Source organism: Oncorhynchus tshawytscha, linkage group LG21, assembly GCF_018296145.1.
Source record: "Oncorhynchus tshawytscha isolate Ot180627B linkage group LG21, Otsh_v2.0, whole genome shotgun sequence".
Classification (NCBI taxonomy): Eukaryota; Metazoa; Chordata; class Actinopteri; order Salmoniformes; family Salmonidae; genus Oncorhynchus; species Oncorhynchus tshawytscha.
In genome coordinates, this window is record NC_056449.1 from 9,503,020 (window position 1) to 9,514,281 (window position 11,262).

At 43.4% G+C, this 11,262-nt stretch overlaps 1 long non-coding RNA gene across 1 annotated transcript in view; it reads left to right on the forward strand.

Moving 5' to 3' along the window:
* Nucleotides 1-10,794, forward strand: part of LOC112220876 — a 136,846-nt gene extending 126,052 nt beyond the window's left edge. The window contains exon 3 of the long non-coding RNA XR_002948942.2: nucleotides 8,590-10,794. This is a non-coding gene — a long non-coding RNA (uncharacterized LOC112220876). The remainder of the gene's footprint in view (nucleotides 1-8,589) is intronic.
* The last annotated feature ends 468 nt before the right edge of the window (nucleotides 10,795-11,262 follow it).

Below are 11,262 nucleotides of genomic sequence, written 5' to 3' on the forward strand. Positions count from 1 at the left end.
ATGCTGCAGATGTTTTACAAATGTGAATGGACATATAGCCCAGGTCAGGGATGACTATTCCACCCTATAAGGCATTTTTCCACGCCGAGAAGCTACATAACGACTTTCACGACTGGTAGCGTGATGTTTGTCTGGAATTTCCAACAATCCTTTGGCGTGCAACTATTTCTGTCATCTTTGCACGCCATGCGGTATCTGGTTGTCATTGTCACCACGGCAGACTGGGAGCCGGGAGAGGACGCCAATGCCGTGCCAGTTGGCCCGAGTTGGTGAAAACAACAGGCAGACGCAGCACGATTCTAATCTCAATCGTTCCAGACATGAAGGTCACTCTCATGGCGATCGCAGTTTTACTTGTTACATTAAGTATAACGTAGATCCCACCGCCTTAATATATCAATTGAGCTCATTTCGTATTTTTAATTACACATTTACCACACGAGGCGGTTTTGCCCTTGGAACAGAGGCCACTGTAATTACATGTCTATAAGAATTGTAAGAATTATATAATTGTCTATAAGGTTGGTTGAATAGACTACGCTACCATAAACATCTATTTTTAAAGACATTTGAGAAGAGCTAGAAAGCCAACAGAGGTTAAACAAGTTTAAATGGGACATGCCACTGCTGCAACACCATAGTTTTACGTTTTGTGTTTGCACATTACGCACAAGATATACCCATTACGCACAAGATATACCCATTACGCACAAGGTGTACATTTCCTAATTGGAAGAATAGAAAGGAGGCAGATTGCTTGGTCCTTCAGACATGGCTACAGGTAAAGTAAGTCATCCAGTTGGTTTAAGTGGCTCCACACGATGTTATGTAATGGAAGATTTAAGAGGCGTGGCTTACTTGGACTATGTATTCATCATTGATCTGGTCAACATACAAACTGAACACACCTTTACTCTCTCATTAAACAAACAGACACATTGCATACCTACCAAGGACAGTATTGTAAATATCAAGGGGACACTTGTAATTTCTGGCTCAGCAGGTTTGGACATTAGTTGAGTGTCGACCTAATAATGGCTAATGAGCACCCAGTGACACATGTGTAGGCACCCAAACTATCATGGGGCCCATTAAACCATAACAATGTTATAATTAGCATTGTGGCTAAGGTTAACTTCAGCCCTGTAAATATCAAACTGGATGTGGGCCTGATTGGTCCACTGTTTGTGGGTGTGTGTGTGTGTGTGTGTGTGTGTGTGTGTGTGTGTGTGTGTGAGAGAGAGAGAGAGAGAGGGGGAGGGAGCGGGCATTCGACTAACCAAACTAATATGTCCATTATGTTAATTCTCCATAACAATATCAAAAGATATAACATAAGGTGTGATTCTCACTTCTCTTTATATCATACTGTTTTTAGGCCTACTACAGAAAAGAGCAGTGATGTACCCTTCCAAGTGTGTTATAAACATGCAACCCTGTCACTATTAAACTACCTTGCTTTGCCAACAGCAAAAATCAAGCAAATCGTCAATTTAGTCCATGACCAACACACAGAGACATCATTATTTCTTGGTCTTTTATTTTTGTCCTGTAAATTACAAGCCTAAGCCTGGAATACACAGCAGTCTTAAAAATGTATATTGGAAATGTTTTTGATCTTGTACCCCACTGCAAACACTTTCAGCTGTCTGCAGGTCTCCTAGCAACAGCAAACAAAGGCAGGGCCCATTTCAAGTTTCCCGCGGAGAGGCCAGTCCAGCGGAGCCTTTGATCTTGACAGGGAAAATAGCTGAGTGGGCACTACTGGCATTTGTCTTTCATTTACTCCACCCCCCTCAAAAAAGCTTTCTGGAACAGCCAAAATCTTCATCTGTCTGTCCACTGCATCCCCCCCGATAATCAACCATGGCAAAGCAGCTCATTGAAACATTACAGTGCTTGGTTGAAGTTCTTCGCTTTTTGTTTTGGTGCGTAGTTACTGTTTGAGTTGCTAGAAAAGAGCTAGAATTTAGTAGACTAGTCATTTGTGGTTTCTCTGTGCAGAGAGAATGAGCGGATACACAAAGTGAGTATTTGGCCCATTGTTTTCTTCTCCTCTTTAAAGTCGACCTTATAGAGAATGGAGAGGCCTCTATCCCAGGATTGTGACTTAAAATGATTTTCTAATCACATAATATGTGTGTTTTCCTCCCCTACACAAGCGCATAGAGCTTTTTGTGTTTCAATGGAACTGTGGCCATTTTCTCTGCTATGAAACTCCGGATGCTTGCAGCTCTCCAGACAAACATTGGAGCTGCCGTGGATTTTCAGGGTCTCCTATTTGGAATTCAACTGCATCCATATAGTGGGCCGCACATTGAACACATTATTTGAAGTTGATGCTCCTTTCGTAGTACATCCTGGGGAGCAAAATATAAATAGCCCACTCCTGCTGTATGTATAAACATTATGGGGGGGGGTAATAACTTTGGACTATGTAATGTTATCTTACTCCAGCGCCCATTGCTTTCATCCAAAACAGCTCAGGAGATTAAACAAATTAAAGTGTTTCTCATTGTTTCGGTGTAATTTACTGTAATTGATGTTTCCATCTAGTTGCAGAGGCCTGCTAGAGCAATTGTTTGTGTTTGTAGGAGGACACGGAGCCCAGTGGGGTGTATTGACTCAGGCTGTTGACTAATACTGCGCTAATGCCACGTTTTAGGCTAACACTGCCCCAATTGTTTATGGGTGACCAAACAGTACCCAGGCTCTACACTGAGATCATGCTTTCATCTCAGTGGTGCACAGCTCTCTATGTATTTGCATAGTATTTAGCAACTCAACAGAATGTGCTATACTGTATCTAGAGTCATTTCAGTGAGCGGGTGCACTCATGTGGTATGTTTATGTGTATGCTAAAACATTTGTTTTATGTGTGCAAGTCATAGACATGATATAATACTCATTCATTACTATTCATTAGCATTTAAATGGAGTACAAGGTAGTACCATTCTAAAGGCATGTAGTGCAAGACTTCCATAGTCATTAACTCATTATAAATACTGTATGGTATGTATATTTAGACGGAAGCAGAGACCATCGCAATCTGTGTCGTTCCTCCATGGATGAAATGTACAGTTACAGTACACTTGGAATGAGTCCATGTATATTGTGTTTGTGCCATATACAACATACAATATCACAGTTTGACTATATGACATTTTTGGAGTGTTGAAAAACAGGTATGCTACAGAAGGAGTGTGGGTGTGGTAGCGTTTGTCACTGCTCTCTTTAGGGGTTCAAAAGTAGGTTTGAAAATGTCTGTCTTTTTGTCTCGATGTCACACATTTTATTTTTGTACCGCATAAATCTGTTCAGGGACCCCAACATTTTTCCATCCGTCAAGGGTGTCATTTAGAAAAAAATGTTGCAACTGAATTGCCACCCCCAGTCCTTCTGTATGTTAAATGGCTTGCTGTCTCCAAGAGACAAGGTGGGAGTCTGTTGTATGTTGTGGTGCACCAGCCGTCCTGTCCCATCTTAAAACACGACCCGTCGCCCTAAATACACCCATCCCATGGCCAACTCATCCTGTACACACACACACACACACACACACACACACACACACACACACACACACACACACACACACACACACACACACACACACACACACACACACACACACACACACACACACACACACACACACAAGCACACTGTCCACCTCCAAAGTGTCCTCCTCCTCGCCACCTCTTTGACATTGCGACAGACAAACTCGTCCCACGCCGTTTGTTTTTCAGGGAGACGCCTGAAAAGCTGGAGCTAACGGAGTCTGGCAGAATTGCCCCGAAGTGATTGAGATGTTAACCTTCAGTGCCGTCCCCCTTCAGTGCTGTATCTCCTTCCCTTCTCCCCCCTCCTCCCTCCTCCTCCTACCCCCAATTCCCCCCTCTCATCCGATCCCTCCATCTCTTTTCCTCAGCAGGCTGTCTCTCCTCCGACAGACTGCGCTGTGAGAGAGCCAAGCCATTAGACACTCCCAGTGCTGATAATGAAGGCACAGAGGTGGTCCAAAGCAGCGTGATGCGGTGGAGGAGAGAAGAGCAGGAGTGGAGAAGGAAGGTAGATTAGGATAATTACCTGGCGTCGGTGGTAAAGAGAGAGAGAGAGAGAAAGATGTCTTACTTCCAGCCGTCTCCATTTGCAAAATGAGTATTACCACAATAGTGCCAATTGCAGAATTGAGGATTCATGGTTTATGGGGCGGAAAAAGAGAAATTGTAACATCAAATGAGACATTTTTATTCCCAGTGAATGTCAATATAATGTGCTGTGTGATCTGATAATAGGAACAACATTAGTAAAATGTTTCCCAAATGTTGTTGTTGTTGTTGTTTGCAGTGAGTATTGATCATGTGGTATGTAAGTCGGCCTATGCATCACCAGCATGTACATATCTGTTGTTTATACAGCCTTGGCGCGGGTCTCCTACACCAATAAGCACTAAATATCCTCAGTCACTACGGCTTTGAAGAGCCTATGAGGTCAGGTTTTAAATTATGGTCTGCACCCATACCACGCTTTCTCCACAAATCCATTCGCCACACAATGCATTTCAAATGAAAGCAGCGTCACCATAACACGCCTTAGGAGACATTAAGCTATAGTATGTTACTTTCATGTATGATAGCATGGCCCCTGTACGCTTTGATGTGCTCACTTTTTAATGCTTTATTAATAATAATAACACACTGGCTACTACTGACACCGTGCATTGGCTGCTCTTCCCTCCCACACACTTTCTTTCCATCCATCCCTCCATCCTCCTTCCATCCCTCCCTGGGTCTTGTTGTCTTTGGGTCAGACTGCTGGTGTGCTTGTGATTAGAGAGAATGATACGGACCCGGAGATGAAGAGGGCCAGGAGAACCTATCAGAGAGCACTGGGTGAGCACTGCTCTCCTATTGGCTGCTGTTGGAATCAGACACATCTTAATTTCTTCTTCCATCCAGCCTGCTTTCACATCCAAGCCCCAGGGAAGTGGGAGGATTATAGTCCCTGTCTTTTGGGTGTGTGTTTGTGTGTGTGTGTGTGTGCGCACGTGAATGTCTGTGTGTGTGTGTGTGTAGTAAACGTCTTATAGACACAGAAGGTACAGAGTTTAGACACTGATAACACTAACCCTCCTCCAAGCCTGGCCCAGATACAGACACAGTGTTGGAAGTGCTGGCAGATTTTGAGGTACTGTCTTCTTCCAGCAACTCCAGCAGGACATCAGCTCATTATGAATGAGAGACCAGCAACACTACTATTTAAATGTATTATTTATTTATCCTTTATTTAACCAGATAAGTTCAATTGAGATGTACATCTCTTGGATGTGTAATGGTGCTCACATTTGAACCGTTGACTTCTCACCGGCTTGCTCGCACTCCTATTTTTCTCAGTCGTATTTTGTACCACAGTCGATTGAAATGAAGATTTAACACATTCATTTAGATTTGACAGAGATTCTTCCTCATTCATTGACTGGCTGATCTTGTTACTACACCTCTGACATTGGTGAGGCATTCTGCTCATTCTATGTTTTCTGTTGTAACCTAGTTGTGTACCTAACACTGGTTGTCAGTCATTCAACATGGACTTTTTTTCACGGTGATGTCACTTTGCTGTTTTTTTTTCACCCCATTTCAATCAAAAAACGTCTCCAGTCAAATAATCCATGCATCCCCTTACAAAAGAAACGTGGAATTTGCAGTTTCACATGTGAAAATCGCTTTTTCACGTGTAATGGCTGTTTTCACATGTTGAGCTTAAACGTCACATGTGAAACCACATTTAGAGTTCACATGTTAACACCTTCGTTTCACATGTGAGGTGAATAACATGTTTTCCCCTCACATGTCAATTGCATTTTCACATCTGAAAACTATCATGTGGAAATCACATTTGCTGTTTCACATGTAAAAACTCCACATGTTCATCTTACTTTCACATGTGGAATTGCAAGATCACATGTGAGGACGAAATCAGTGGAGGCTCCTCAGAGGAGGAAGGGAAGGGCCATCCTCCTCAGTGGATTTTAGAAAAAATGTAAGTAGTGAAACACAAAGTTATCCTTTTTTTTTTAGATAAAACTACACTAAATATATTCCCTTCACCAAATAATTGATTAAAACATAATTTTTTGCAATGAAGGTGTATGGGAGCCTCAACAACAGTCTGTAGGGTAGCACCATGGTGTAACCAACACTGGAACTTTTCCAAGTCAAGGGCAGCTTTTGGTTTTCTAAATGTATTGCCACTGGGTTTCGCCGGTGTAACTGCTGAACTGCTTACTGACTGTACACTGTACTGCATGATTGTAGCTGGTTTACTAACGCGTTAGTTCTATTAGCTATGTTGATTATGACGTTAGATAATATGTGACCTGGCCAAGATAAAGCAAAGCAGTTCGACACATACAACGACACAGAGTTACACATGGAGTAAAACAAACATACAGTCAATAACACAGTATAAACAAGTATATATACGATGTGAGCAAATGAGGTGAGATAAGGGAGGTAAAGGCAAAAAAAGGCCATGGTGGCAAAGTAAATACAATATAGCAAGTAAAACACTGGAATGGTAGATTTGCAATGGAAGAATGTGCAAAGTAGAAATAAAAATAATGGGGTGCAAAGGAGCAAAATAAATAAATAAATTAAATACAGTAGGGAACGAGGTAGTTGTTTGGGCTAAATTATAGGTGGGCTATGTACAGGTGCAGTAATCTGTGAGCTGCTCTGACAGTTGGTGTTTAAAGCTAGTGAGGGAGATAAGTGTTTCCAGTTTCAGAGATTTTTGTAGTTCGTTCCAGTCATTGGCAGCAGAGAACTGGAAGGAGAGGCAGCCAAAGAAAGAATTGGTTTTGGGGGTGACTAGAGAGATATACCTGCTGTAGCGTGTGCTACAGGTGGGAGATGCTATGGTGACCAGCGAGCTGAGATAAGGGGGGACTTTACCTAGCAGGGTCTTGTAGATGACATGGAGCCAGTGGGTTTGGCGATGAGTATGAAGCGAGGGCCAGCCAACGAGAGCGTACAGGTCGCAATGGTGGGTAGTATATGGGGCTTTGGTGACAAAACGGATTGCACTGTGATAGACTGCATCCAATTTGTTGAGTAGGGTATTGGAGGCTATTTTATAAATGACATCGCCAAAGTCGAGGATTGGTAGGATAGTCAGTTTTACAAGGGTATGTTTGGCAGCATGAGTGAAGGATGCTTTGTTGGCGAAATAGAAGCCAATTCTAGATTTAACTTTGGATTGGAGATGTTTGATATGGGTCTGGAAGGAGAGTTTACAGTTTCCAGACACCTAAGTATTTGTAGTTGTCCACGTATTCTAAGTCAGGGCCGTCCAGAGTAGTGATGTTGGACAGGCGGGCAGGTGCAGGTAGCGAGCGGTTGAAGAGCATGCATTTAGTTTTACTTGTATTTAAGAGCAATTGGAGGCCACGGAAGGAGAGTTGTATGGCATTGAAGCTTGCCTGGAGGGTTGTTAACACAGTGTCCAAAGAAGGGCCAGAAGTATACAGAATGGTGTCGTCTGCGTAGAGGTGGATCAGAGACTCACCAGCAGCAAGAGCGACCTCATTGATGTATACAGAGAAGAGAGTCGGTCCAAGAATTGAACCCTGTGGCACCCCCATAGAGACTGCCAGAGGTCCGGACAGCAGACCCTCCGATTTGACACACTGAACTCTATCAGAGAAGTAGTTGGTGAACCAGGCGAGGCAATCATTTGAGAAACCAAGGCTGTCGAGTCTGTCGATGAGGATGTGGTGATTGACAGAGTCAAAAGCCTTGGCCAGATCAATGAATACGGCTGCACAGTAATGTTTCTTTTCGATGGCGGTTAAGATATCGTTTAGGACCTTGAGTGTGGCTGAGGTGCACCCATGACCAGCTCTGAAACCGGATTGCATAGCAGAGAAGGTATGGTGAGATTCGAAATGGTCGGTAATCTGTTTGTTGACTTGGCTTTCGAAGACCTTAGAAAGGCATGGTAGGATAGATATAGGTCTGTAGCAGTTTGGGTCAAGAGTGTCGTCCCCCCCTTTGAAGAGGGGGATGACCGCAGCTGCTTTCCAATCTTTGGGAATCTCAGACGACACGAAAGAGAGGTTGAACAGGGTAGTAATAGGGGTGGCAATAATTTCGGCAGATAATTTTTAGAAAGAAAGGGTCCAGATTGTCTAGCCCGGCTGATTTGTAGGGGTCCAGATTTTGCAGCTCTTTCAGAACATCAGCTGAACAGATTTGGGAGAAGGAGAAATGGGGAAGGCTTGGGCGAGTTGCTGTGGGGGGTGCAGTGCTGTTGACCGGGCTTGATGGTTTCTTCAACTGCACTTGAAGAAACTTTCAAACTTCTTGACATTTTCTGTATTGACTGACCTTCATGTCTTAAAGTAATGATGGACTGTCGTTTCTCTTTGTTTATCTGAGGTGTTCTTGTCATAATATGGACTTGGTATTTTACCAAATATGGCAGCATACAATGTAGAAAATTGTAAAAATAAAGAAAAACCCTTGAATGTACCAGTCAAAAGTTTGGAGACACCGACTCATTAATCTGTTCCCTTTTGCTTTCAGTGTTAGACCAGCACCCTGTCTACAACATCACAGCCAGTCAACACTGGGGCTGTGACTACTGGCATGACTGGGACCAGTGTGGCCCAGACTCCTCTCCTCCATACCCAGACTGTAGCAGCTGATCCCCATCGCCACCAGGGGCACCTGGCTCCCCTCCCTCCTCTGGCTGGATCAATGACTAGAGCCATCCCATCCCAGGGACCAGGGGTCAGCATCAAAAGCCCCCTGCCCACATCCTTGCCACCTGGTGCTCTCTTTAGGATGAGGGGGTACACTTCCACCCCTCCACCCTCCTCCTGAACAGACCAGGCTGTTTGGACATGGAGCCAGAACAGGGCCTTCGTGTGATCTCCCGCGCCCCCTCCCCAGCCGCCCCCCACAGGGAGAGGGCCAGGGGTCAACCCCATCAGACCACCACACGGCTCACAGAGCCATTTGATGAGGGGATCTGTTTTGGATTTCATAATGCCCTCTGAATCATGATCCTGAGCCCTACTCAACTTGGTTAAATGTGTCATCTGTTTGTCAAAAGCTTCATGTTGTAAAAACATTTGTTTTCAGGGATTTATGGATGTGAAGTTGACCTGGTCAATTAAGGTTTGTAGATGACTGTTTTCCTGATTTGAACATACAGTACATATGCAACAATACTCACTTGACTTAATTACTGGTTCAAATGAACATATCAACAACATACTGTTATTTATGATACTGTTTATTAGGTCATTAAGTAATTGGGGCATGTATGACACCATATTGACAGTTATGATAATTAATCTGACATGTTTCTGACTAATCACAACAGGCTTCAATTTCACTAACTCATACATAATAATGTATGATGTGTCACTACCTCACAGATTCCTACCAATGAAAAACTGTATATGCAGTATAAAAAAAATTCTGCCACTCTTGAAGGACAATAGAAGTTAAATATACGAGAATATGTTGTTAAAAATAATACCTTTTTGACATTGATGCCTTCGATCCAGTGTTAGACTTCACTGACTGACTCGTGGAAGTGTTTTATGGTCATTAAACTTTGATACAACATACCCAATATGAAGACTCAGTTCCTCTGTGATACAGAGCCTGTATGTTGTTCAGGCTGTCAGTACATCATGAATACATATTAATGAACCCAGATTTCTAAATCTGTTTATTGAGCTTCTTCTTCCATTTCCTCCCTCCATTCTTTCCTCCAATGCGTTAGCAGATCCCAGTATGTCCCCTAGTCTTGTGACAAGGGATGAAAAGGAGAGAAAAAAAGGTCTAATGAGTTTGGCAAAAGGAGGACGGAGGGGGGAGACAGATGGCATGAAGTCTGCGTGGCTCTGGCGTGGCTCGCCTGGTGCTAAAATCCTCCTCTCTCACATTCCAACAAATCCTAGCAGGAGGTTGGGGAGTCTGCCACACCACTCAGTGGATCCACGGGGTTCTCTCTTGCACCCCTTTCCTCACTCCCCTACACCCCCGTAAGTCCCTGGCCAAGGGTGTCAGCCTCCCCCATACCATATCCCCACATGTATACATATATTAACATGTTTGTACAGTATATATAGTATGATGGGCCATTTTATTGGCCTGCTAAGATAATAAACACAGGAGGGTGTGAGACGGAGACAGGCGCTGATTGTTAGTATGGAATTGGGCGTGTGGGATCAAATTGGGAGTGGACCTATCCCTCCACTCTAGTGTCAAATCTCATTGAGTAAACATAGGACCCAAGCATGGAGGCAAAGACTGTAATCCATTTATATGAGAGGAAGAAAACCTAAGTAGCTTTTCAATTAGTTTCGCCACCCCCAGCTCCTGATAAGGAGGAAACGCTGGCAAGTTGAGCCTGTCACAGGCCAGACATGCCCTGCTCAAATTGCCCCATATTCTCCTCAGTCGGTCCGTCGGTGGGGCTTATGGCCAAATGTACAGTAAGTGTAACTGCATGGTAATCACACACAGACAGTATGCCCCACCACTGGCCCGCGGTGACCGCATGACGTCTTCATGTGTTTCCACTTCTAAATTGTTTTGGATTGCATTTGAATTTTAGGAATGTGCATTGATGAGCACCATATAAAAGTACATCAGCGATATGATAATCATGTTTATAATGTATATTACGGACTATCTCTCTCAATATTCTCTCTCTCTCTTTATTCTCTCTCTCACTATTCTCTCTCTCACTATTCCCTCTCTCTCGTTATTCCCTCTCTCTTTATTCTCTCTCTCTTTCGTCTCTCTCTCTCTCTCTCTCTCTTGCGTTTCTCTGTCTGTCTCTCTGTGTATAATTGACTGTATAGTGCACACTATCAATCTCTAACACACTTTTCTCTCTCTCTCACTGCATGTATATATTGTGTATAATGTACTGTGCAGTGTACACTATCAATCTTTATCTCACTATCTCTTTCCTCTCTCTCTTTATTCTCTCTCTCTCTCTTTATTCTCTCTCTCTCTTTCGTCTCTCTGTCTCTGTGTATAATTGACTGTATAGTGCACACTATCAATCTCTAACACACTTTTTTCTCTCTCTCTGCATGTATATATTGTGTATAATGTACTGTGCAGTGTACACTATCAATCTTTATCTCACTATCTCTCTCCTCTCTCTCTCTCTCTGCACTTTGCCTTCTGCTCATGCTATTGAGTGGCTCTTCTGGGAAAGGAGGATGC